This window comes from Dama dama, chromosome 29 (genome assembly GCF_033118175.1).
Source record: "Dama dama isolate Ldn47 chromosome 29, ASM3311817v1, whole genome shotgun sequence".
NCBI lineage: Eukaryota > Metazoa > Chordata > Mammalia > Artiodactyla > Cervidae > Dama > Dama dama.
This window is the reverse complement of record NC_083709.1, coordinates 896,590-923,640: the sequence shown is the minus strand read 5'-3', so window position 1 is coordinate 923,640 and position 27,051 is coordinate 896,590.

Here is a 27,051-nt window from a genome sequence, read left to right as displayed (position 1 = left end):
AGACCGTTTCAGTCTCCTCATATTTTTGATACCTTTTGAAACTCTTCATATTTCTCACACCTTTTCAGGCTCTTCAGGTTTTTCAAAACCACTTCATGCTCCTCCTATTTTTCAGACCGTTTCATGCTCATCTCTTTTTGACACATTTTGAAGCTCTTCATATTTTTCACACCTTTTGAAGTTCTTCATATTTTTCACAACTTTTCAGGGTCTCCATGTTTATGAACACCGCTTCATGCTTCTCCTATTATTCAGACCGTCACATGCTCCTCATATTTTTCACACCTTTTGAAGTTCTTCATATTTTTCACACCTTTTCAGGTTCTTCATGTTTTTCAACACCGCTTCTTGCTCCTCCTATTTTTCAGACCGTATCATGCTCCTCATATTTTTGACACGTTTTGAAGCTCGTCATATTTTTCACACCTTTTCAGGCTCTTCAGGTTTTTGAACACCGTTTCATGCTCCTCCGATTTTTCAGACCGTTTCATGCTACTCATTTTTTTGAGACCTTTTGAAGCTCTTCACTTTTTTCACACCTTTTCAGGCTCTTCATGTTTTTGAATACCGCTTCATGCTCCTCCTACTTTTCAGACCGTTTCATGCTCTTCATATTTTTGATTTCTTTTGAAAGTCTGCATATTTTTCACACCTTTTTAGGCTCTTCATTTTTTTGAACACCACTTCATGCTCCTCCCATTTTTCAGACAGTTTCATGCTCATCTCATTTTTGACACCTTTTGAAGCTCTTCATATTTTTCACACCTTTTGAAGATCTTCATATTTTCACACGTTTTCAGGCTCTTCATGTTTTTCAACATCTTTTCATGCTCCTCCTATTTTTCAGACCGTTTCATGCTCCTCATATTTTTGACAAGTTTTGAGTCTCTTCATATTTTTCAACACCTTTTCAGGCTCTTCATGTTTTTAAACACCGCTTCATTCTCCTCCTATTTTTCAGACCATTTCATGCTCCTCATATTTTTGACAGCTTTTGAAGCTCTTCTTCTTTTTCACACCTTTTCAGGCTCCTCATGTTTTTGAACACCGCTTCTTGCTCCTCCTATTTTTCAGACAATTTCATGCTCATCATATTTTTCACACCTTTTGAAACTCTTGATATTTTTCACACCATTTCAGGCTCTTCATGTTTTTGAACATCGCTTCATGCTCTTCCTATTTTTCAGACGGTTTCATGCTCCTCATGTATTTCACACCTTTTGAAGCTCTTCGTATTTTTCACACCTTTTCAGGATCTTCATGTTTTTGAACACCGCTTCATGCTCCTCCTATTTTTCAAACCGTTACTTGCTCCACATATTTTTGACACCTTTTGAAGCTCTTAATATTGTTCACACCTTTTCAGGCTCTTCATGTTTTTCAACACAGCTTCATGCTCCTCCTATTTTTCAGACCGTTTCATGCTCCTCATATTTTTGACACCTTTTGAAGCTCTTTACATATTTCACACCTTTTCAGGCTCTTCATATTTTTCAACACCACTTCATGCTCCTCCTATTTTTCAGACCGTTTCTTGCTCCTCATATTTTTGACAACTTTTGAAGCTCTTCATATTTTTCACACCTTTTCAGGCTCTTCATGTTCTTCAACACTGCTTCATGCTCCTCCAATATTTCAGATCATGTCATGTTTCTCATATTTTTCACACCTTTTGAGGCTCTTCATATTTTTCACACCTTTTCACGCTCTTCATGTTTTTCACCAACACTTCATGCTCCTCCTATTTTTTAGGCCATTTCATGCTCATCTCATTTTTGACACCGTTTGAATCTCTTCATATTTTTCACACCTTTTGAAGCTCTTCATATTTTTCACACCTTTTGAAGCTGTTCATATTTTTCACAGGTTTTCAGGCTCTTCATGTTTTCAACACCGCTTCATGCACCTCCTATTTTTCAGACCGTTTCATGCCCCTCATATTTTTCACACCTTTTGAAGATCTTCATATATTTCACACCTTTTCAGGCTCTTCATGTTTTTGAACAAAACTTCATGCTTCTATTTTTCAGAGCGTTTAATGCTCCTCATGTACTTCACACCTTTTGAAGTTCTTCATATATTTCACACCTTTTCAGGCTCTTCATGTTTTTCAACACCGCTTCATGCTCCTCCTATTTTTCAGACCGTTCATTCTCCTCATAATTTTGAAACATTTTGAAGCTCTTCTTATTTTTCACACCTTTTCAGGCTCTTCATGTTTTTCAACATCGCTTCATGCTCCTCCTATGTTTCCGACCGTTCCATGCTGCTCCCATTTTTGATACCTTTTGAAGCTCTTCATATTTTTGGCACCTTTTCATGCTCTTCATGTTTTTCAACACCGCTTCATGCTCCTCCTATACTTCAGAACGTTTTATGCTCCTCATATTTTTAACACCATTTGAAGCTCTTCATGTTTTGGGCATCTTTTCATGCTCTTCATGTTTTTCAACACCGCTTCATGCTCCTCCTGTTTTTCAGACGGTCTCTTGCTCCTCAAATTTTTGACACCTTTTGAAGCTCTTCATATTTTTCATACCTTTTGAAGCTCTTCATATTTTTTCACACGTTTTCAGGCTCTTCATATTTTTCAACACCGCTTCATGCTCCTCCTATTTTTCAGACCGTTTCATGCTCCTCATATTTTTGACACCTTTTGATGCTCTTCATATTTTTCACACTTTTCAAGCTCTTTTTTTTTTCAACACCACTTCATGCTTCTCCTATTTTTCAGACCTTTTCATGCTCCTCATATTTTTGACACCTTTAGAAGCTCTTCATATTTTTCACACTTTTCAAGCTCTTCATGTTTTTCAACACCACTTCATTCTCCTCCTATTTTTAGACCGTTTCATTCTCCTCATACTTTTGACACCTTTTGAAGCTCTTCCTATATTTCACACCTTTTCAGGCTCTTCATGTTTTTAACACCACTTCATGCTCCTCCTATTTTTTAGACCATTTCCTGCTCTTCGATTTTTGATACCTTTTGAAGTTCTTCATATTTTTCACACCTTTTGAAGCTCTTAATATTTTTCACACGTTTTCAGGCTCTTCACGTTTTTCAACAACGCTTCATGCTCCTCCTATTTTTCAGACCGTTTCATCCTCCTCATATTTTTGACACCTTTTGAAGCTCTTAATATTTTTCACACGTTTTCAGGCTCTTCACGTTTTTCAACAACGCTTCATGCTCCTCCTATTTTTCAGACCATTTCATGCTCCTCATATTTTTCACACCTTTTGAAGCTCCTAATATTTTGCAGACCTTTTCAGGCTCTTCATGTTTTTCAACATCGTTTCAAGATCCTCCTATTTTTCAGTCCGTTTCATGCTCATCTCATTTTTGACCCCTTTTGAAGCTTTTCATATTTTTCAACCTTTTCTGGCTCTTCATGTTTTTCAACACCGTTACATGATCATCCTATTTTTCGGACCGTTTCATGCTCATCTCATTTTTGACCCCTTTTGAAGCTTTTCATATTTTTCACAACCTTTTAGGCTCTTCATGTTTTTCAACACCGCTTCTTGCTCCCCCTATTTTTCAGACCGTTTCATGCTCATCTCATTTTTGACACCTTTTGAAGCTCTTCATATTTCTCACAACTTTTTAGGCTCTTCATGTTTTTGACATCGCTTCATGCTCCTCCTATTTTTCAGAGAGTTTCTTGCTCCTCATGTATTTCACAACTTTTGAAGCTCTTCATATTTCTCACAACATTTTAGGCTCTTCATGTTTTTCCACACCACTTCATGCTTCACCTATTTTTCGGCCTGTTTCATGCTCCTCATGTATTTCACACCTTTTGAAGCTCTTCATATTTTTCAGACCTTTTCAGGCTCTTCATGTTTTTAATCACCGTTTCATGCTCCTCCTATTTTTCAGGCCGTTTCATGCTCCTCATATATTTGACACATTTTGAAGCTCTTCATATTTTTCACACATTTTCAGGCTCTTCATGTTTTTGAACACTGCTTCATGATCCTCCTATTTTTCAGACCGTTTCATGTTCTTCATATGTTTGACACCTTTTGAAGCTCTTCATATTTTTCACTCCTTTTCAGGCTCTTCATGTTTTTCAACACCACTTCATGCTTCACCTATTTTTCGGCCTGTTTCATGCTCCTCATGTATTTCACACCTTTTGAAGCTCTTCATATTTTTCACAACTTTTCAAGCTCTTCATGTTTTTGAACACCATTTCATGCCGCTTCTATTTTTCAGACCGTTTCATGCTCCTCATATTTTTCACACCTTTTGAAGCTCTTCATATTTTTCACACCTTTTCAGGCTCTTCATGTTTTTGAACACCACTTCATGATCCTCCTATTTTTCAGACCATTTCCTGCTCTTCATATTTTTGACACCTCTTGAAGCTCTTCATATATTTCACACCTTTTCAGCCTCTTCATTTTTTTCAAAACCGCTTCATTCTCCTCCTATTTTTCACACCGTTTCATGCTCATCTCATTTTTGACACCTTTTGAAGCTCTTCATATATTTCACACTTTTTCAAGCTCTTCATATTTTTCAGACATTTTCAGGCTCTTCATGTTTTTGAACACAGCTTCTTGCTCCTTCTATTTTTCAGACCGTTTCATGCTCCTCATATTTTTGACACCGTTTGAAGCTCTTCATATTTTTCACACCTTTTCAGGCTCTTCATGTTTGAACACCGCTTCATGCTCCTTCTATTTTTCAGAGAGTTTCATGCTCCTCATGTATTTCACACCTTTTGAAGCTCTTCATATTTTCCACACCTTTTCAGGCTCTTCATATTTTTCCACATAACTTCATGCTTCTCCTATTTTTCAGCCCGTTTCAAACTCCTCATGTATTTCACACCTTTTGAAGCTCTTCATATTTTTCACACCTTTTCCGGCTCTTCATGTTTTTGATCACCGTTTCATGCTCCTCCTATTTTTCAGACCCTTTCATGCTCCTCATATTTTTGACACCTTTTGAAGCTCTTCATATTTTTCACACATTTTCAGGCTCTTCATATTTTTGAACACCGCTTCATGCTCCTCCAATTTTTCAGGCCGTTTCATGCTCCTCATAATTGTGACACCTTTTGAAGCTCTTCATATTTTTCACACCTTTTCAGGCTCTTCATATTTTTGAACACCGCTTCATGCTCCTCCAATTTTTCAGGCCGTTTCATGCTCCTCATAATTTTGACACCTTTTGAAGCTCTTCATATGTTTCACAACTTTTCAGGCTCTTCATGTTTTTCCACACCCCTTCATGCTTCTCCTATTTTTCAGCCCGTTTCATGCTCCTCATGTATTTCACACTTTTTGAAGCTCTTCATATTTTTCACACCTTTTCAGGCTCTTCATGTTTTTTATCACCGTTTCATGCTCCTCCTATTTTTCAGACCGTTTCATGCTCATGTCATTTTCGACACCTTTTGAAGCTCTTCATATATTTCACACCCTTTGAAGCTCTTCATATTTTGCACACCTTTCCAGGCTCTTCATATTTTTCAACACCGCTTCATGCTCCACCTACTTTTCAGACCGTTTCATGCTCCTCATATTTTTGACACTTTTTGAAGCTTTTCATATTTTTCACACCTTTTCAGGCTCTTCATTTTTTTCAACACTACTTCTTGCTCCTCCAATTTTTCAGACCGTTTCATGCTCATCTAATTTTTGACACCTGTTGAAGCTCTTAATATTTTTCACACCTTCTGAAGCTCTTTATATTTTTCACACTTTTTCAGGCTCTTCATGTTTTTCAACACCACTTCTTGCTCCTCCTGTTTTTCAGACCGTTTCATGCTCATGTTATTTTCGACACCTTTTGAAGCTCTTCATATATTTCACACCTTTTGAAGCTCTTCATATTTTTCAGACCTTTTCAGGCTCTTCATGTTTTTGAACACGGCTTCTTGCTATTTTTCAGACCGTTTCATGCTCCTCATATTTTTGACACCGTTTGAAGCTCTTCATATTTTTCACACCTTTTCAGGCTCTTCATGTTTGAACACCGCTTCATGCTCCTTCTATTTTTCAGAGAGTTTCATGCTCCTCATGTATTTCACACCATTTGAAGCTCTTCATATTTTCCACACCTTTTCACGCTCTTCATATTTTTCCACACCACTTCATACTTCTCCTATTTTTCAGCCCGTTTCAAACTACTCATGTATTTCACACCTTTTGAAGCTCTTCATATTTTTCACACCTTTTCAGGCTCTTCATATTTTTGAACACCGCTTCATGCTCCTCCAATTTTTCAGGCCGTTTCATGTTCCTCATAATTTTGACACCTTTTGAAGCTCTTCATATGTTTCACACCTTTTCAGGCTCTTCATTTTTTTCAACACCACTTCATGCTCCTCCTATTATTCAGACGGTTTCATGCTCATCTCATTTTTTACACCTTTTGAAGCTCTTCATATTTTTCACACCTTTTCAGGCTCTTCATGTTTTTCACACCTTTTCAGTCTCTTCATGTTTTTGAACACCATTTCAGGCTTCTCCTAATTTGCAGACCGTTTCATTCTCCTCATATATTTGACACCTTTTGAAGCTCTTTATATATTTCACACCTTTTCAGGCTCTTCATTTTTTTCAACACCACTTCATGCTCCTCCTATTTTTCAGACCGTTTCATGCTCATCTCATTTTGACACCTTTTGAAGCTCTTCAAATTTTTCACGTCTTTTGATGCTCTTCATATTTTTCACAACTTTTCAGGCTCTTTATGATTTTCAAAACCGCTTCATGCTCCTCCTATTTTTCAGACCGTTTCATGCTCATCTCATTTTGACACCTTTTGAAGCTCTTCAAATTTTTCACACCTTTTGAAGCTCTTCATATTTTTCATATTTTTGAAGCTCTTCATATTTTCACACGTTTTCAGGCTCTTCATGTTTTTCAACACCGCTTCATGCTATTTCTATTTTTCAGAGAGTTTCATGCTCCTCATGTATTTCACACCTTTTGAAGCTCTTCATATTTTTCAAACCTTTTCAGGCTCTTCATGTTTTGCCACACCCCTTCATGCTTCTCCTTTTTTTCAGCCCGTTTCATGCTCCTCATGTATTTCACACCTTTTGAAGCTCTTCATATTTTTCACACCTTTTCAGGCTCTTCATGGTTTTGATCATCGTTTCATGCTCCTCCTATTTTTCAGACCGTTTCATGCTCATCTCATTTTTGACACCTTTTGAAGCTCTTCATATATTTCACACCTTTTGAAGCTCTTCATATTTTGCACACCTTTCCAGGCTCTTCATATTATTCAACACCGCTTCATGCTCCACCTATTTTTCAGACCGTTTCATGCTCCTCATATTTTTGACACCTTTTGAAGCTTTTCATATTTTTCACACCTTTTCAGGCTCTTCATTTTTTTCAACACCGCTTCATGCTTCTCCTATTTTTCAGACAGATTCATGCTCCTCCTATTTTTCAGACTGTTTCATGCACCTCTTATTATTGACACCTTTTGAAGCTCTCATATTTTTCACACCTTTTCAGGCTCTTCATGTTTTTCAACACCGGTTCATGCTTTCCTATTTTTCAGAGAGTTTCATGCTCCTCATGTATTTCTCACCTTTTGAAGCTCTTCAAATTTTTCACACCTTTTCAGGCTCTTCATGTTTTTCAACACCACTTCATGCTCCTCCTATTTTTCAGACCGTTTCATGCTCCTCATATTTTTGACATCTTTAGAAACTCTACATATCTTTCACACCTTTTCAAACTCTTCATGTTTTTCAACACCGCTTCATGTTCCTCCTATTTTTCAGACCGTTTCATTCTCCTCATATTTTTGACACCTTTTGAAGCTCTTCATATTTTTCACAAGTTCTCAGGCTCTGCATGTTTTTCAACACCGCTTCATGCTCCTCATATTTTTCAGACCGTTTCATGCTTCTCATATTTTTGACACCTTTTGAAGCTCTTCCTTTTTTTCACACCTTTTCACGCTCTTCATGTTTTTGAACACCGCTTAATGCTCCTCCTATTTTTCAGACCGTTTCATGCTTCTCATATTTTTACACCTTTTGAAGCTCTTCATATTTTCACACCTTTTCAGGCTCTTCATGTTTTTGAACACCGCTTCGTGCTCCTCCTATTTTTCAGACCGTTTCATGCTCCTAATATTTTTGACACCTTTTGAAGCTCTTCATATTTTTCACGCCTTTTCAGGCTCTTCATGTTTGAACACCGCTTCATGCTCCTTCTATTTTTCAGAGAGTTTCATGCTCCTCATGTATTTCACACCTTTTGAAGCTCTTCATATTTTTCACACCTTTTCAGGCTCTTCATGTTTTTCCACACCACTTCATGCTTCTCCTATTTTTCAGCCCGTTTCATGCTCCTCATGTATTTCACACCTTTTGAAGCTCTTCATATTTTTCACACCTTTTCAGGCTCTTCACGTTTTGATCACCATTTCATGCTCCTCCTATTTTTCAGACGGTTTCATGCTCATCTCATTTTTTACACCTTTTGAAGCTCTTCCTATTTTTCACACCTTTTGAAGCTCTTCATATTTTTCACACGTTTTCAGGCTCTTCATGATTTCCAACACCGCTTCATGCTATTTCTATTTTTCAGAGAGTTTCATGCTCCTCATGTATTTCACACCTTTAGAAGCTCTTCATATTTTTCAAAACTTTTCAGGCTCTTCATGTTTTTCCACACCCCTTCATGCTTCTCCTATTTTTCAGCCCGTTTCATGCTCCTCATGTATTTCACACCTTTTGAAGCTCTTCATATTTTTCACACCTTTTCAGGCTCTTCATGTTTTTCACACCTTTTCAGGCTCTTCATGTTTTTGAACACCATTTCAGGCTTCTCCTAATTTGCAGACCGTTTCATTCTCCTCATATTTTTGACACCTTTTGAAGCTCTTTATATATTTCACACCTTTACAGGCTCTTCATTTTTTTCAACACCACTTCATGCTCCTCCTATTTTTCAGACCGTTTCATGCTCATCTCATTTTGACACCTTTTGAAGCTCTTCAAATTTTTCACGTCTTTTGAAGCTCTTCATATTTTTCACAACTTTTCATGCTCTTCATGTTTTTCAACACCGCTTCATGCTTCTCCTATTTTTCAGACACTTTCATGCTCCTCCTATTTTTCAGACTGTTTCATGCACCTCTTATTATTGACACCTTTTGAAGCTCTCATACTTTTCACACCTTTTCAGGCTCTTCATGTTTTTCAACAGCGCTTCATGCTCCTCCTATTTTTGCGACCGTTTCTTGCTCCTCATATATTTGACACCTTTGAAGCTCTTCATATTTTATCACACTTTTTCAGGCTTTTCATGTTTTTCATCACCGCTTCACGCTCCTCCTATTTTTGAGACCGTTTCACGCTCCACATATTTTTGACAACTTTTGGAGCTCTTCATATTTTTCACACCTTTTCAGGCTCTTCATGTTTTTTAACCGCTGCATACTCCTCCTATTTTTCAGACCGTTTCATGCTCCTCATATATTTCACACCTTTTGAAGCTCTTCATATTTTTCACACCTTTTCAGACTCTTCATTTTTTTCAAATCCACTTCATGCTCCTCCTATTTTTCAGACCGTTTCATGCTCATCTCATTTTTGACACCTTTTGAAGCTCTTCATATTTTTCACAAGTTCTCAGCCTCCTCATGTTTTTAAACACCGCTTCATACTCCTCCTATTTTTCAGACCGTTTCATGCTCCTCATATTTTTCACACATTTTGAAGCTCTTCCTTTTTTTCACACCTTTTCACGCTCTTCATGTTTTTGAACACCGTTTCATGCTCCTCCTATTTTTCAGACCCTTTCATGCTCCTCATATTTTTGACACCTTTTGAAACTCTTCATATTTTTCACACCTTTTCAGGCTCTTCATATTTTTGAACACCGCTTCATGCTCCTCCAATTTTTCAGGCCGTTTCATGCTCCTCATAATTTTGACACCTTTTGAAGCTCTTCATATGTTTCACAACTTTTCAGGCTCTTCATTTTTTTCAACACCACTTCATGCTCCTCCTATTTTTCAGACGGTTTCATGCTCATCTCATTTTTGACACCTTTTGAAGCTCTTCATATTTTTCACACCTTTTGATGCTCTTCATATTTTTCACACGTTTTCAGGCTCTTCATGTTTTTCAACACCGCTTCATGCTATTTCTATTTTTCAGAGAGTTTCATGCTCCTCATGTATTTCACACCTTTTGAAGCTCTTCAAATTTTTCACGTCTTTTGAAGCTCTTCATATTTTTCACAACTTTTCAGGCTCTTTATGATTTTCAACACCGCTTCATGCTCCTCCTTTTTTTCAGACCGTTTCATGCTCATCTCATTTTGACACCTTTTGAAGCTCTTCAAATTTTTCACACCTTTTGAAACTCTTCATATTTTTCATATTTTTGAAGCTCTTCATATTTTCACACGTTTTCAGGCTCTTCATGTTTTTCAACACCGCTTCATGCTATTTCTATTTTTCAGAGAGTTTCATGCTCCTCATGTATTTCACACCTTTTGAAGCTCTTCATATTTTTCAAACCTTTTCAGGCTCTTCATGTTTTTCCACACCCCTTCATGCTTCTCATATTTTTCAGCCCGTTCCATGCTCCTCATGTATTTCACACCTTTTGAAGCTCTTCATATTTTTCACATCTTTTCAGGCTCTTCATGTTTTTTATCACCGTTTCATGCTCCTCCTATTTTTCAGACCGTTTCATGCTCCTCATATTTTTGACACCTTTTGAAGCTTTTCATATTTTCACACCTTTTCAGGCTCTTCATATTTTTCAACACCGCTTCATGCTTCTCCTATTTTTCATACAGTTTCATGCTCCTCCTAATTTTCAGACTGTTTCATGCACCTCTTATTATTGATACCTTTTGAAGCTCTCATATTTTTCACACCCTTTCAGGCTCTTCATGTTTTTCAACACCGCTTCATGCTTCTCCTATTTTTCAGACAGTTTCATGCTCCTCCAATTTTTCAGACTGTTTCATGCACCTCTTATTATTGACACCTTTTGAAGCTCTCATATTTTTCACACCATTTCAGGCTCTTCATGTTTTTCAACACCGCTTCATGCTCCTCCTATTTTTGCGAGCGTTTCATGCTCCTCATATTTCTGACACCTTTGAAGCTCTTCATGTTTTATCACACGTTTTCAGGCTCTTCATGTTTTTCATCACCGCTTCCCGCTCCTCCTATTTTTGAGACCGTTTCACGCTCCACATATTTTTGAAAACTTTTGGAGCTCTTCATATTTTTCACACCTTTTCAGGCTCTTCATGTTTTTTAACTGCTGCATACTCCTCCTATTTTTCAGACCGTTTCATGCTCCTCATATATTTCACACCTTTTGAAGCTCTTCATATTTTTCACACCTTTTCAGGCTCTTCATTTTTTTCAACACCACTTCATGCTCCTCCTATTTTTCAGATCGTTTCATCCTCATCTCATTTTTGACACCTTTTGAAGCTCTTCATATTTTTCACACCTTTAAAGGCTCTTCATGTTTTTGAACACGGCTTCATGCTCCTCGTCTTTTTCAGACCGTTTCATGCACCTCATATTTTTGACACCTTTTGAATCTCTTCATATTTTTCACACCTTTTCAGGCTCTTCATATTTTTGAACTCCGCTTCATGCTCCTCCTATTTTTCAGACAATTTCCTGCTCTTCATATTTTTGACACCTGTTGAAGTTCTTCATATATTTCACACCTTTTCAGCCTCTTCATTTTTTTCAAAACCGCTTCATGCTCCTCCTATTTTTCACACCGTTTCATGCTCATCTCATTTTTGACACCTTTTGAAGCTCTTCATATATTTCACACCTTTTCAAGCTCTTCATATTTTTCAGACCTTTTCAGGCTCTTCATGTTTTTGAACACGGCTTCTTGCTCCTCCTATTTTTCAGACCGTTTCATGCTCCTCATATTTTTGACACCGTTTGAAGCTCTTCATATTTTTCACACCTTTTCAGGCTCTTCATGTTTGAACACCGCTTCATGCTCCTTCTATTTTTCAGAGAGTTTCATGCTCCTCATGTATTTCACACCTTTTGAAGCTCTTCATATTTTCCACACCTTTTCACGCTCTTCATATTTTTCCACACCACTTCATGCTTCTCCTATTTTTCAGCCCGTTTCAAACTACTCATGTATTTCACACCTTTTGAAGCTCTTCATATTTTTCACACCTTTTCAGGCTCTTCATATTTTTCAACACCGCTTCATGCTTCTCCTATTTTTCATACAGTTTCATGCTCCTCCTAATTTTCAGACTGTTTCATGCACCTCTTATTATTGATACCTTTTGAAGCTCTCATATTTTTCACACCCTTTCAGGCTCTTCATGTTTTTCAACACCGCTTCATGCTTCTCCTATTTTTCAGACAGTTTCATGCTCGTCCAATTTTTCAGACTGTTTCATGCACCTCTTATTATTGACACCTTTTGAAGCTCTCATATTTTTCACACCATTTCAGGCTCTTCATGTTTTTCAACACCGCTTCATGCTCCTCCTATTTTTGCGAGCGTTTCATGCTCCTCATATTTCTGACACCTTTGAAGCTCTTCATGTTTTATCACACGTTTTCAGGCTCTTCATGTTTTTCATCACCGCTTCCCGCTCCTCCTATTTTTGAGACCGTTTCACGCTCCACATATTTTTGAAAACTTTTGGAGCTCTTCATATTTTTCACACCTTTTCAGGCTCTTCATGTTTTTTAACCGCTGCATACTCCTCCTATTTTTCAGACCGTTTCATGCTCCTCATATATTTCACACCTTTTGAAGCTCTTCATATTTTTCACACCTTTTCAGGCTCTTCATTTTTTTCAACACCACTTCATGCTCCTCCTATTTTTCAGATCGTTTCATCCTCATCTCATTTTTGACACCTTTTGTAGCTCTTCATATTTTTCACACCTTTAAAGGCTCTTCATGTTTTTGAACACGGCTTCATGCTCCTCGTCTTTTTCAGACCGTTTCATGCACCTCATATTTTTGACACCTTTTGAAGCTCTTCATATTTTTCACACCTTTTCAGGCTCTTCATATTTTTGAACTCCGCTTCATGCTCCTCCTATTTTTCAGACAATTTCCTGCTCTTCATATTTTTGACACCTGTTGAAGCTCTTCATATATTTCACACCTTTTCAGCCTCTTCATTTTTTTCAAAACCGCTTCATGCTCCTCCTATTTTTCACACCGTTTCATGCTCATCTCATTTTTGACACCTTTTGAAGCTCTTCATATATTTCACACCTTTTCAAGCTCTTCATATTTTTCAGACCTTTTCAGGCTCTTCATGTTTTTGAACACGGCTTCTTGCTCCTCCTATTTTTCAGACCGTTTCATGCTCCTCATATTTCTGACACCTTTTGAAGCTCTTCATATTTCTCACACCTTTTCAGGCTCTTCATGTTTTTGAACACCGCTTCATGCTCCTCCAATTTTTCAGGCCGTTTCATGTTCCTCATAATTTTGACACCTTTTGAAGCTCTTCATATGTTTCACACCTTTTCAGGCTCTTCATTTTGTTCAACACCACTTCATGCTCCTCCTATTTTTCAGACGGTTTCATGCTCATCTCATTTTTTACACCTTTTGAAGCTCTTCATATTTTTCACACCTTTTCAGGCTCTTCATGTTTTTCACACCTTTTCAGGCTCTTCATGTTTTTGAACACGATTTCAGGTTTCTCCTAATTTGCAGACCGTTTCATTCTCCTCATATTTTTGACACCTTTTGAAGCTCTTTATATATTTCACACCTTTTCAGGCTCTTCATTTTTTTCAACACCACTTCATGCTCCTCCTATTTTTCAGACCGTTTCATGCTCATCTCATTTTGACACCTTTTGAAGCTCTTCAAATTTTTCACACCTTTTGAAGCTCTTCATATTTTTCAAACCTTTTCAGGCTCTTCATGTTTTTCCACACCCCTTCATGCTCCTCCTATTTTTCAGACCGTTTCATGCTCATCTCATTTTTGACACCTTTGGAAGCTCTTCATATATTTCACACCTTTTGAAGCTCTTCATATTTTGCACACCTTTCCAGGCTCTTCATATTTTTCAACACCGCTTTTGCTCCACCTATTTTTCAGACCGTTTCATGCTCCTCATATTTTTGACACCTTTTGAAGCTTTTCATATTTTTCACACCTTTTCAGGCTCTTCATTTTTTTCAACACCGCTTCATGCTTCTCCTATTTTTCAGACAGATTCATGCTTCTCCTATTTTTCAGACTGTTTCATGCACCTCTTATTATTGACACCTTTTGAAGCTCTCATATTTTTCACACCTTTTCATGCTCTTCATGTTTTTCAACACCGGTTCATGCTTCTCCTATTTTTCAGAGAGTTTCATGCTCCTCATGTATTTCTCACCTTTTGAAGCTCTTCAAATTTTTCACACTTTTTCAGGCTCTTCATGTTTTTCAACATCACTTCATGCTCCTCCTATTTTTCAGACCGTTTCATGTTCCTCATATTTTTGACATCTTTAGAAACTCTACATATCTTTCACACCTTTTCAGACTCTTCATGTTTTTCAACACCGCTTCATGATCCTCCTATTTTTCAGACCGTTTCATTCTCCTCATATTTTTGACACCTTTTGAAGCTCTTCATGTTTTTCACAAGTTCTCAGGCTCTGCATGTTTTTCAACACCGCTTCATGCTCCTCATATTTTTCAGACCGTTTCATGCTTCTCTTATTTTTGACACCTTTTGAAGCTCTTCATATTTCTCACACCTTTTCAGGCTCTTCATGTTTTTGAACACGGCTTCATGCTCCTCCTATTTTTCAGACCGTTTCATGCTCCTCATATTTTTGACATCTTTTGAAGCTCTTCATATTTCTCACACCTTTTCAGGCTCTTCATGTTTTTGAACACGGCTTCATGCTCCTCCTATTTTTCAGACCGTGTCTTTCTCCTCTTATTTTTGACAAATTTTGAAGCTCTTCATATTTTTCACACCTTTTGAAGCTCTTCATATTTTTCAAACCTTTACAGGCTCTTCATGTATTTCAACACCGCTTCATGCTCCTCCTATTTTTCAGACAATTTCATGCTCGTCATATTTTTCAAACCTTTTAAAGCTCTTCATAATTTTCACACCTATTCATGCTCTTCATTTTTTACACACAGTTTCATGCTCCTCCTATTTTTCAGACCGTTTCATGCTCCTCATATTTTTCACACCTTTTGAAACTCTTCATATTTTTCACACTTTTTGAAGCTCTTCATATTTTTCACAGTTTTCAGGCTCTTCATGCTTCTGAACACCGCTTCATGCTCCACCTATTTTTCAGACCGTTTCATGCTCTTCATATTTTTCACACCTTTTCAGGCTCTTCATATTTTTGAACACCTCTTCATGCTACTCCTATTTTTGATACCTTTTGAAGCTCTTCATATTTTTCACACCTTTTCAGGCTCTTCATGTTTTTCAACACGGCTTCATGCTACTCCTATTTTTGATACCTTTTGAAGCTCCTCATATTCTTCAAACCATTTCATGCTTTTCTTTTTTTTCATCACCGCTTCATGCTCCTCCTATTTTTCAGACCGTTTCATGCTCCTCCTATTTTGAGACCGTTTCATGCTCCTCATATTTTTCACACCTTTAGAAGCTCTTCTTATTTTTCTCACCTTTTCAGGCTCTTCATGTTTTTCAACACCGCTTCATGATCCTCCTATTTTTCTGACAGTTTCATGCTCCTCATATTTTTCATCCTTTTTGAAGCTCTTCATATTTTTCACACCTTTAGAAGCTCTTCGTATTTTTCTCACCTTTTCAGGCTCTTCATGTTTTTGAACACCACTTCATGCTCCTCTGATTTTTCAGACCATTTCATGCTCCTCATATTTTTGACACGTTTTGAAGCTCCTCATAAGTTTCACACATTTTGAAGGTCTTCATATATTTCACACCATTTCAGGATCTTCATGTGTTTCAACACCACTTCATGCTCCTCCTATTTTTCAGACCGTTTCATGCTCGTCATAATTTTGACACCTTTTGAAGCTCTTTATATTTTTCACACCTTTTCAAGCTCTTCATGTTTTTCAACACCACTTCATGCTCCTCCAATTTTTCAGGCCGTTTCAGGCTCCTCATATTTTTGACACCTTTAGAAGCTCTTCATATTTTTCACACCTTTTCAGGCTCTTCATTTTTTTCAACACCTCTTCATGCTCCTCGTATTTTTCAACACCACTTCATGCTCCTCCTATTTTTCAGACCGTTTCATGCTCGTCATAATTTTGACACTTTTTGAAGCTCCTCATATTTTTCACACGTTTTGAAGGTGTTCATATATTTCACACCATTTCAGGCTCTTCATGTTTTTCAGCACCACTTCATGCTCCTCCTATTTTTCAGACCGTTTCATGCTCATCTAATTTTTGACAACTTTTGAATCTCTTCATATTTTTCACACCTTTTCAGGCTCTTCATTTTTTTCAACACCTCTTCATTCTCCTCGTATTTTTCAACACTGCTTCATGCTCCTCCTATTTTTCAGACCGTTTCATGCTCCTCATAATTTTGACACTTTTTGAATCTCCTCATATTTTTCACACGTTTGAAGGTCTTCATATATTTCACACCATTTCAGACTCTTCATGTTTTTCAACACCACTTCATGCTCCTCCTATTTTTCAGACCGTTTCATGCTCATCTAATTTTTGACAACTTTTGAAGCTCTTCATATTTTTCACATTTTTGAAGCTCTTCATATTTCTCACACCTTTTCAGGCTCTTCATGTTTTTCAACACTGATTCATGCTCCTCCTATTTTTCAGACCGTTTCATGCTCATCTCTTTTTTGACACCTTTTGAAGCTGTTCATACTTTTCACACCTTTTCAGGATCTTCATGTTTTTCCACACCACTTCATGCTTCCCCTAATTTTCAGACCGTTTCATGCTCCTCATGTATTTCACACGTTTTGAAGCTCTTCATATTTTTCACACCTTTCAGGCTCTTCATGTTTTTCAACACCGTTTCATGCTGCTTCTATTTTTCAGACCGTTTCATGGTCCTCATATTTTTCACACCTTTTGAAGCTCTTCATATTTTTCACACCTTTTCAGGCTCTTCATGTTTTTGAACACATCTTCATGCTCCTCCTATTTTTCACACCGTTTCATGCTCCTCATATTTTGACACATTTTGAAGCTCTTTATATTTTTCACAACTTTTCAGGCTCTTCATGTTTTTCAACACCGTTTCATGATCCTCCTATTGTTCAGACCGTTTCATGCTCATCTCATTTTTGACACCTCTTGAAGCTTTTCATATTTTTCACAACTTTTTAAGCTCTTCATGTTTTTGAAAACCGCTTCATGCTCCTCCTATTTTTCAGAGAGTTTCATGCTCCTCTTGTATTTCACACGATTTGAAGCTCTTCATATTTTTCATACCTTTTCAGGCTCTTCAAATTTTTCACACCTTTTCAGGCTCTTCAAATTTTTCACACCTTTTCAGGCTCTTCAAATTTTTCACACCTTTTCAGGCTCTTCAAATTTTTCACACCTTTTCAGGCTCTTCATATTTTTCACACCTTTTCAGGCTCTTCAAATTTTTCACACCTTTTCAGGCTCTTCAAATTTTTCCACACCACTTCATGCTTCTCCTCTATTACAGCCCGTTTCAAACTCCTCATGTATTTCACACCTTTTGAAGCTCTTCATATTTTTCACACCTTTTCAGGCTCTTCATGTTTTTGATCACCGTTCATGCTCCTCCTATTTTTCAGACAGTTTCATGCTCATCTCAATTTTGACACCTTTTGAAGCTCTTCATATATTTCACACCTTTTCAAGGTCTTCATATTTTTCACACCTTTTCAGACTCTTCATGTTTTTCAACACCGCTTCATGCTTCTCCTATTTTTCAGACCGTTACTTGCTCCTCATATTTTTGACACCTTTAGAAGTTCTTCATATTTTTCACACCTTTTCAGGCTCTTCATATTTTTCAACACCGCTTCATGCTCCTCCTATTTTTCAGACCGTTTCAAGGTCCTCATATTTTTGACACCTTTTGAAGCTTTTCATATTTTTCACACCCTTTCAGGCTCTTCATTTTTTTAAACAGTACTTCTTGCTCCTCCAATTTTTCAGACCGTTTCATGCTCATCTAATTTTTGACACCTTTTGAAGCTATGCATATTTTTCACAACTTTTCAGGCTCTTCATGTTTTTCAACACCACTGCATGCTCCTCGTATTTTTAAGACCGTTTCATGCTCCTCATATTTTTGACACCTTTAGAAGCTCTTCATATTTTTCACACCTTTTCAGGCTCTTCATGTTTTTCAACACCGCTTCATGCTCCTCTTCTTTTTCAGACCGTTTCATGCTCCTCATATTTTTGACACCTTTTTAAGCTCTTCATGTTTTTCACACATTTTCAGGCTCTTCATGTATTTCAACACCGCTTCATGCTCCTCCTATTTTTCAGAACGTTTCATGCTCCTCATATTTTTGACACATTTTGAAGCTCTTCATATTTTTCTCACCCTTTGAAGCTCTTCATATTTTTCATATTTTTGAAGCTCTTCATATTTTCACACGTTTTCAGGCTCTTCATGTTTTTCAACACCGCTTCATGCTCCTCCTATTTTTAAAACTGTATCATGCTCCACATATTTTTCATACCTTTTGAAGCTCTTCATATTTTTCACACCTTTTCAGGCTCTTCATGTTTTTCAACATCGCTTCATGCTCCGCCTATTTTTCAGACCGTTTTATGCTCCTCATATTTTTGACACCTTTTGAAGCTCTTCATATTTTTCTCACCCTTTGAAGCTCTTCATATTTTTCATATTTTTGAAGCTCTTCATATTTTCACAACTTTTCAGGCTCTTCATGTTTTTGAACACCACTTCATGCTCCTTCTATTTTTCAGAGAGTTTCATGCTCCTCATGTATTTCACACCTTTTGAAGCTTTTCATATTTTTCACACTTTTTCAGGCTCTTCATGTTTTTCAACACCACTTCATTCTTCTCCTATTTTTCAGCCCGTTTCATGCTCCTCATGTCTTTCACACCTTTTGAAGCTCTTCACATTTTTCACACCTTTTCAGGCTCTTCATGTTTTTGATCACCATTTCATGCTCCTCCCATTTTTCAGACCGTTTCATGCTCCTCATATTTTTGACACCTTTTGAAGCTGTTTATATTTTTCACACCTTTTCAGACTCTTCATGTTTTTGAACACCGCTTCATGCTCCTCCTATTATTCAGACAGTTTCATGCTTCTCATATTTTTGACACCTTTTGAAGCTCTTAGTATTTTGCACACATTTTCAGGCTTTTCATGTTTTTCACAACCACTTCATGCTCCTCATATTTTTCAGACCGTTTCATGCACATTTCATTTTTGACTCCTTTTGAAGCTCTTCATATTTTTCACACCATTTTCAGGCTCTTCATGTTTTTCAACACCGCTTTATGATCCTCCTATTTTTCAGACCGTTTCATATTCCTCATATTTTTGACATTTTTTGAGGCTCTTCATATTTTTCACACCTTTTCAGGCTCTTCATGTTTTTGAACACCGTTTCATGCTCCTCCTATTTTTCTGACCGTTTCATGCACATCTCATTTTTGACACTTTTTGAAGCCTTTGATATTTTTCACACCATTTTCAGGCTCTTCATGTTTTTCAACACCGCTTTATGACCCTCCTATTTTTCAGACCGTTTCATGCTCCTCATATATTTGACACCTTTTGAAGTACTTCATATTTTTCACACCTTTTCAGGCTCTTCATATTTTTCACACATTTCCAGGCTGTTCATGTTTTTGAACACGGCTTCATGCTCCTCCAATTTTTCAGACCGTTTCATGTTCCTCATATTTTTGACACCTTTTGAAGCTCTTCATATTTTTCACACCTTTTGAAGTTCTTCATATTTTTTACACCATTTTCAGGCTCTTCATGTTTTTCAACACCGTTTCATGCTCCTCCTATTTTTCAGACCGTTTCATGCTCCTCTTATGTTTGACACCTTTTGAAGCTCTTCATATTTTTCACACCTTTTCACGCTCTTCATGTTTTTGAACACCGCTTCATGCTCCGCCTATTTTTCAGACCGTTTCATGCTCCTCATATTTTTGACACCTTTTGAAGCTCTTCATATTTTTCACACCCTTTCAGGCTCTTAATGTTTTTCAACACAACTTCATGCTCCTCCTATTTTTCAGACGTTTTCATGCTCCTCATATTTTTGACACCTTTAGAAATTCTTCATATCTTTCACACCTTTTCAGGCTCTTCATGTTTTGCCACACCGCTTCATGCTCCTCCTATTTTTCAGCCCATTTCATGCTCCTCATGTATTTCACACCTTTTGAAGCTCTTCATATATTTCACACATTTTAAGGCTCTTCATTTTTTTCAACACCGCTTCATGCTCCTCCTATTTTTCAGACCGTTTCATGTTTCTCATATTTTTGACACCTTTTGAAGCTCTTCGTATTTTTCACACCTTTTGAAGCTCTTCATATTTTTCATATTTTTGAAGCTCTTCATATTTTTCACACCTTTTCAGGCTTTTCATGTATTTGAACACCGGTTCATGCTCCTCCTATTTTTCAGACCGTTTCATGCTCCTCCTATTTTTCACTCCTTTTGAAGCTCTTCATATTTTTCACACCTTTTCAGTCTCTACATGTTTTTGAACACCGCTTCATGCTCCTCCTATTTCTCAGATCATTTCATGCTCCTCATGTATTTCACACCTTTTGAAGCTCTTCATATTTTGCACACATTTTCAGGCTTTTCATGTTTTTCACAACCACTTCATGCTCCTCATATTTTTCAGACAGTTTCATGCACATTTCATTTTTTACTCCTTTTGAAGCTCTTCATATTTTTCACACCTTTTGAAGCTCTTCATATTTTTCACACCTTTTCAGGCTCTTCATGTTGTTAAACACCACTTCATGCTCCTTCTATTTTTCAGACCGTTTCTTGTTCCTCATATTTTTAACACCTTTTGAAGCTCTTCCTTTTTTTCACACCTTTTCATGCTCTTCGTGTTTTTCACACCGTTTCATGCTCCCCTATTTTTAAGACCGTTCATGCTCCTCATATTTTTCACACCTTTTGAAGCTCTTTATATTTGTCACACCTTTTCAGGCTTTCATGTTTTTCTACACCGCTTCATGCTCCTCCAATTTTTCAGACCGTTTCATGCTCATCATATTTTTCAGACTGTTTCATGCACCTCTTATATTGACACCTTTTGAAGCTCTTTATATTTGTCACATCTTTTCAGGCTCTTCATGATTTTCTACACCGTTTCTTGCTCCTCCTATTTTTCAGACCGTTTCATGCTCCTCATGTATTTCACACCTTTTGAAGCTCTTCGTATTTTTCACACCTTTTCAGGATCTTCATGTTTTTGAACACCGCTTCATGCTCCTCCTATTTTTCAAACCGTTACTTGCTCCACATATTTTTGACACCTTTTGAAGCTCTTAATATTGTTCACACCTTTTCAGGCTCTTCATGTTTTTCAATACAGCTTCATGCTCCTCCTATTTTTCAGACCGTTTCATGCTCCTCATATTTTTGACACCTTTTGAAGCTCTTTACATATTTCACAACTTTTCAGGCTCTTCAGGTTTTTCAACACCGCTTCATGCTCCTCCTATTTTTCAGACCGTTTCATGCTCCTCATATACTTCTCACCTTTTGAAGCTCTTCCTATTTTTCACACCTTTTCAGGCTCTTCTTGTTTTTGAACACCGTTTTATGCTCCTCATATTTTACATACCGTTTCATGCTCTTCATATTTTTGACATCTTTTGAAGCTCTTCATATATTTCACACCTTTTCATACTGTTCATGTTTTTCAACACCACTTCATGCTCCTCCTATTTTTCACACCGTTTCATGCTCCTCATATTTTTGACTCGTTTTGAAGCTCTTCATATTTTCACAATTTTTTAAGCTCTTCATATTTTTCACACGTTTTCAGGTTCTTCATGTTTTTCAACACCGCTTCTTGCTCCTCCTATTTTTCAGACCGTATCATGCTCCTCATATTTTTGACACGTTTTGAAGCTTGTCATATTTTTCACACCTTTTCAGGCTCTTCAGGTTTTTGAACACCGTTTCATGCTCCTCCGATTTTTCAGACCGTTTCATGCTCCTCATATTTTTGATTTCTTTTGAACGTCTGCATATTTTTCACACCTTTTTAGGCTCTTCATTTTTTTGAACACCACTTCATGCTCCTCCCATTTTTCAGACAGTTTCATGCTCATCTCATTTTTGACACCTTTTGAAGCTCTTCATATTTTTCACACCTTTTGAAGATCTTCATATTTTCACACGTTTTCAGGCTCTTCAGGTTTTTCAACATCTTTTCATGCTCCTCCTATTTTTCAGACCGTTTCATGCTCCTCATATTTTTGACAAGTTTTGAGTCTCTTCATATTTTTCAACACCTTTTCAGGCTCTTCATGTTTTTAAACACCGCTTCATTCTCCTCCTATTTTTCAGACCATTTCATGCTCCTCAAATTTTTGACAGCTTTTGACGCTCTTCATCTTTTTCACACCTTTTCAGGCTCTTCATGTTTTTGAACACCGCTTCTTGCTCCTCCTATTTTTCAGACCATTTCATGCTCATCATATTTTTCACACCTTTTGAAACTCTTGATATTTTTCACACCATTTCAGGCTCTTCATGTTTTTGAACATCGCTTCATGCTCTTCCTATTTTTCAGACGGTTTCTAGCTCCTCATGTATTTCACACCTTTTGAAGCTCTTCGTATTTTTCACACCTTTTCAGGATCTTCATGTTTTTGAACACCGCTTCATGCTCCTCCTATTTTTCAAACCGTTACTTGCTCCACATATTTTTGACACCTTTTGAAGCTCTTAATATTGTTCACACCTTTTCAGGCTCTTCATGTTATTCAACACAGCTTCATGCTCCTCCTATTTTTCAGACCGTTTCATGCTCCTCATATTTTTGACACCTTTTGAAGCTCTTTACATATTTCACACCTTTTCAGGCTCTTCATATTTTTCAACACCACTTCATGCTCCTCCTATTTTTCAGACCGTTTCTTGCTCCTCATATTTTTGACAACTTTTGAAGCTCTTCATATTTTTCACACCTTTTCAGGCTCTTCATGTTCTTCAACACCGCTTCATGCTCCTCCAATATTTCAGATCATGTCATGTTTCTCATATTTTTCACACCTTTTGAGGCTCTTCATATTTTTCACACCTTTTCACGCTCTTCATATATTTCCACACCACTTCATGCTTCTCCTATTTTTCAGCCCGTTTCATGCTCCTCATGTATTTCACACCTTTTGAAGCTCTTCATAGTTTTAACACTTTTTCACGCTCTTCATATTTTTCCACACCACTTCATGCTTCTCCTATTTTTCAACCCGTTTCATGCTCCTCATGTATTTCACACCTTTTGAAGCTCTTCATATTTTTCACAAATTTTGAAGCTCTTCATATTTTTCACACGTTTTCAGGCTCTCCATGTATTTCAACACCGCTTCATGCTCCTCCTATCTTTCAGACCATTTCATGCTTATCTCATTTTTGACACCTTTTGAAGCTCTTCATATATTTCACACCTTTTGAAGCTCTTCATAATTTTCACACGTTTGCAGGCTCTTCATGTTTTTCAACACGACTTCATGATCCTCCTATTTTTCATACCGTTCCTGCTCCTCATATTTTTGACACCTTTTGAAGTTCTTCCTATTTTTCACAACTCTTCATGCTCTTCATGTTTTTCGACACCGCTTCATGCTCCTCTTATTTTACAGCCTGTTTCATGCTCCTCATATTTTTGACACCTTTTGAAGCTCTTCATATTTTTCACACCTTTTCCCGCTCTTCATGTTTGTTAAAACCGTTTCTTGCTCCTCCTATTTTTCAGACCGTTTCATGCTCCTCATATTTTTGACACCTTATGAAGCTCTTCATATTTTTCACTCCTTTTCAGATCTTCATGTTTTTCAACACCACTTCATGCTCCTTCTATATTTCAAACCGTTTCATGCTCCTCATATTTTTGACACGTTTTGAAGCTCTTCATATTCTTCACAGCTTTTCATTCTCTTCATGTTTATCAACACCGCTTCATGCTCCTCCTATTTTTCAGACCGTTTCATGCTCCTCATATTTTTGACACCTTTTGAAGCTCTTCATATATTTCACACCTTTTCAGGTCTTCATGTTTTTCAATACCACTTCATGCTCCTCCTATTTTTCAGACCGTTTCATGCTCCTCATATTTTTGACACCTTTTGAAGATCTCCATATTTCTCACACCTTTTCAGGCTCTTCATGTTTTTCAACACCGCTTCATGCTCCTCCTATTTTTCGACCGTCTCATGCTCCTCATATTTTTCACACCTTTTGAAGCTCTTCATATTTTTCACACCTTTTCAGGCTTTTCATGTATTTGAACACCGGTTCATGCTCCTCCTATTTTTCAGACCGTTTCATGCTCCTCCTATTTTTCACTCCTTTTGAAGCTCTTCATATTTTTCACACCTTTTCAGTCTCTACATGTTTTTGAACACCGCTTCATGCTCCTCCTATTTCTCAGATCATTTCATGCTCCTCATGTATTTCACACCTTTTGAAGCTCTTCATATTTTGCACACATTTTCAGGCTTTTCATGTTTTTCACAACCACTTCATGCTCCTCATATTTTTCAGACAGTTTCATGCACATTTCATTTTTTACTCCTTTTGAAGCTCTTCATATTTTTCACACCTTTTGAAGCTCTTCATATTTTTCACACCTTTTCAGGCTCTTCATGTTGTTAAACACCACTTCATGCTCCTTCTATTTTTCAGACCGTTTCTTGTTCCTCATATTTTTAACACCTTTTGAAGCTCTTCCTTTTTTTCACACCTTTTCATGCTCTTCGTGTTTTTCACACCGTTTCATGCTCCCCTATTTTTAAGACCGTTCATGCTCCTCATATTTTTCACACCTTTTGAAGCTCTTTATATTTGTCACACCTTTTCAGGCTTTCATGTTTTTCTACACCGCTTCATGCTCCTCCAATTTTTCAGACCGTTTCATGCTCATCATATTTTTCAGACTGTTTCATGCACCTCTTATATTGACACCTTTTGAAGCTCTTTATATTTGTCACATCTTTTCAGGCTCTTCATGATTTTCTACACCGTTTCTTGCTCCTCCTATTTTTCAGACCGTTTCATGCTCCTCATGTATTTCACACCTTTTGAAGCTCTTCGTATTTTTCACACCTTTTCAGGATCTTCATGTTTTTGAACACCGCTTCATGCTCCTCCTATTTTTCAAACCGTTACTTGCTCCACATATTTTTGACACCTTTTGAAGCTCTTAATATTGTTCACACCTTTTCAGGCTCTTCATGTTTTTCAATACAGCTTCATGCTCCTCCTATTTTTCAGACCGTTTCATGCTCCTCATATTTTTGACACCTTTTGAAGCTCTTTACATATTTCACAACTTTTCAGGCTCTTCAGGTTTTTCAACACCGCTTCATGCTCCTCCTATTTTTCAGACCGTTTCATGCTCCTCATATACTTCTCACCTTTTGAAGCTCTTCCTATTTTTCACACCTTTTCAGGCTCTTCTTGTTTTTGAACACCGTTTTATGCTCCTCATATTTTACATACCGTTTCATGCTCTTCATATTTTTGACATCTTTTGAAGCTCTTCATATATTTCACACCTTTTCATACTGTTCATGTTTTTCAACACCACTTCATGCTCCTCCTATTTTTCACACCGTTTCATGCTCCTCATATTTTTGACTCGTTTTGAAGCTCTTCATATTTTCACAATTTTTTAAGCTCTTCATATTTTTCACACGTTTTCAGGTTCTTCATGTTTTTCAACACCGCTTCTTGCTCCTCCTATTTTTCAGACCGTATCATGCTCCTCATATTTTTGACACGTTTTGAAGCTTGTCATATTTTTCACACCTTTTCAGGCTCTTCAGGTTTTTGAACACCGTTTCATGCTCCTCCGATTTTTCAGACCGTTTCATGCTCCTCATATTTTTGATTTCTTTTGAACGTCTGCATATTTTTCACACCTTTTTAGGCTCTTCATTTTTTTGAACACCACTTCATGCTCCTCCCATTTTTCAGACAGTTTCATGCTCATCTCATTTTTGACACCTTTTGAAGCTCTTCATATTTTTCACACCTTTTGAAGATCTTCATATTTTCACACGTTTTCAGGCTCTTCAGGTTTTTCAACATCTTTTCATGCTCCTCCTATTTTTCAGACCGTTTCATGCTCCTCATATTTTTGACAAGTTTTGAGTCTCTTCATATTTTTCAACACCTTTTCAGGCTCTTCATGTTTTTAAACACCGCTTCATTCTCCTCCTATTTTTCAGACCATTTCATGCTCCTCAAATTTTTGACAGCTTTTGACGCTCTTCATCTTTTTCACACCTTTTCAGGCTCTTCATGTTTTTGAACACCGCTTCTTGCTCCTCCTATTTTTCAGACCATTTCATGCTCATCATATTTTTCACACCTTTTGAAACTCTTGATATTTTTCACACCATTTCAGGCTCTTCATGTTTTTGAACATCGCTTCATGCTCTTCCTATTTTTCAGACGGTTTCTAGCTCCTCATGTATTTCACACCTTTTGAAGCTCTTCGTATTTTTCACACCTTTTCAGGATCTTCATGTTTTTGAACACCGCTTCATGCTCCTCCTATTTTTCAAACCGTTACTTGCTCCACATATTTTTGACACCTTTTGAAGCTCTTAATATTGTTCACACCTTTTCAGGCTCTTCATGTTATTCAACACAGCTTCATGCTCCTCCTATTTTTCAGACCGTTTCATGCTCCTCATATTTTTGACACCTTTTGAAGCTCTTTACATATTTCACACCTTTTCAGGCTCTTCATATTTTTCAACACCACTTCATGCTCCTCCTATTTTTCAGACCGTTTCTTGCTCCTCATATTTTTGACAACTTTTGAAGCTCTTCATATTTTTCACACCTTTTCAGGCTCTTCATGTTCTT